The sequence below is a fragment of the Propithecus coquereli genome, unplaced genomic scaffold (genome assembly GCF_000956105.1).
Source record: "Propithecus coquereli isolate 6110/MARCELLA unplaced genomic scaffold, Pcoq_1.0 Scaffold100, whole genome shotgun sequence".
Taxonomy (NCBI): domain Eukaryota; kingdom Metazoa; phylum Chordata; class Mammalia; order Primates; family Indriidae; genus Propithecus; species Propithecus coquereli.
Genome location: NW_012133859.1, coordinates 1073984 through 1076398, shown reverse-complemented (window position 1 = coordinate 1076398; position 2415 = coordinate 1073984). Strand labels below are relative to the sequence as shown.

The window sequence follows — 2415 nt, the reverse complement described above, 5'->3', positions numbered from 1 at the left end:
TCTTTATTGGTGAAGGCTCCAGGCACAGGGGAGTTGTTTGTAAATTTTGATCCTCAGATATTAACCTTATTTAGAGAAACAGAGTGCATGTCACAGATGGGTCTGGAGGTCTCACCCTTTGCAGCTGCTCTCTTCCAGAAACGAAATATATACAAAAAGAACTTCAGTAACATGAAGGTATACAATTCCCCCACTTCTTGTCTAGCTCTAGACTGTGGTATTTAAAAATAGTTGGTGGTGTGGCTAGGTGCGGTGGTTCATGCCTGTAATCCTAGCACTCTTGGAGACTGAGGCAGGAGGATTGCTTGAGCCCAGGAGTTTGAGGTTGCCGTGAGCTAGGCTGACCCCACTGCACTCTAGCGAGGGCAACAAAACAAGACTCTGTCTCAAAAAAAAAAAAAAAAAAAATTGGTGGTAGGTCACTTTTGAGAAGCAGAAATGGAGTGGAGAGTGTGAGGGGCCAGTGATGTGGACTAAGGCTGCAGGGTTGGCCGGGGGTAGGTCACTACAGATCTTCAGGTCGAGATTAGAAGTTTGGGTTTTATTTTGAGTGTACCGGAAACCAATGGAGGATTTTGGGCTGGAGAAAAAGGCATGATCTCTTTTATAATAATAAAAGTCATTCTTGCAGCTGGGTGTAAAATGGATGTTAAGGGGGAAAAGAGTGTCAGTGGGAGGCCAGTGTGCAGGCTGTTGCACTGGCCCAGCGTAGAGATAATGGTGGCTTGAACCAGGACGGCAGCAGAGTCGATCAGAGAATTAAAAAAATTATGTCAACAGGCAGGTTATGAAGAAACTCAAGGATAATTCCTGTGTTTTTGGTGTGAACAACTCAATGAATTGAAGGGCTACCATACAGTGCTGTGCAGGTTGCATTCTGCATAACTTGCACAATAATATGCAGGGGTCCATTTATGGAGATGGCAAAGACAGCAACTAGTTTATTTTGAGGGGCAGGAGGGAACCAATAGTTCCAATCATTAAGTATAAGACAGTTTTTAGACATCCAAGTGGAAATGTTATCCACGCAGGGAGATGTATAGCTCTGGAGTTGAGTAGAGAAGTCAAACTTGGTGACATACTTTTGAGAGTTATCATAATATAGTGCTATTTAATGTCATTGTCCTGAAAGAGATCTCAGGGAGAGAACAGAGACAGAGAAGAGTGGAGGGCCATTGGGCTGAACACTGGTCTGATGCAAGAAGATGGACATGCAAATAAAACGAAGGATTGGCCTTTGAGGTGGGAGGAAACCAAGTGTAAGAAAAGCCTGATGAAGGAAGCACTGGTCACGAGTGACAAACGCTGCTGCCCAGGAGATAAGAAAGATGGGATCAGAGAAGTGGCCATGATATTTGACAACATGGAAATCACCGTTAAAATTTCTTAGTGGTTAATACCATACTATAATACTAAGTTCATGTGTTTGCATAGTGATTTACATTTTAAGCCATTTTTCGTGCTCATCATTTCACTTGATCTTTTCTACCACTGTGTTAGGTAAGTAGCATGGACTATTATTATTTTATTTTATAAATGACAAAACTGTGGCTCCAAGGATTTAAATGACTTAGCCAAGGGCTCATAGCTAGTAAGTGGCAGAATTAAGACCAGAGCCCAGACTTGGAGTCTCCTGTTTTCCCACCACCGCATGCTATATTAAAAAGTTAATGTTGGCGGTGGACAGACATTCCTCAAATGTAGACTCACGAAATACTAGTCAGCGTGTTGGGATTCCCTTTTAGACTCTTTCTGCGTGTTAGGAAATCACTTAGTCAATCTACATATTTACAAATGAAATCATATTTTTACCAGGAAACCATTATTATAAGACTATAAAATTACTGATGATAGTTTTATCCACAGAGTTGTTGTTTCAGTTATATGTTGCAGGTAAAAAAAACACTCCTAAAATGTAGTGGTTTACAACAACCGTATTATTATATGTCATGACTTCGTTGGTAAATAATTTGAACAGGGCTTGACTAGGTGATTCTTCTATTCTCCATGTCATTGGCGAAGGTTGTTTAGTGTTGTTTGGCTGGTGGATGTTCAATCTGGAAGGTCCAGGATGGCCCCATCTTGTGTCTGGTTCTTTGGTGGGGATGGCTGGAAGGTACGCTCACTTGGGACTGTGGACCACAGCATCTAATATGTGGCCTTCCAATATGGAGGCCTCAGGCTCGCAGAATTTCTCAGGGTTCCCAGAGCAAGTGTTACAGTGAACTAGGAGGAAGCTGCGTGGCCTTTATGGCAGCCTCAGGTGTCTCACAGCATCACCTTTTTGTTCTCTGTTGGGCTCCATAAGACCATCCAGGTTTAAAAGGAGGGGACTTAGTCCCCACCCCATGAGGGTAGGAGGGTCAAAGGATGTTTTAAAACCACCAGAGTTGTAAATGACAATTCAAGATAGCA

The 2415-nt window shown here is 42.5% G+C and overlaps 1 protein-coding gene across 1 annotated transcript in view; it reads left to right on the top strand.

Annotated features, from left to right (window-relative positions):
- DNAH5 (dynein, axonemal, heavy chain 5) overlaps window positions 1-2415 on the top strand; it is a 291357-nt gene that overhangs the window by 36744 nt on the left and 252198 nt on the right. The gene's annotated exons all lie outside the window — the stretch shown is intronic.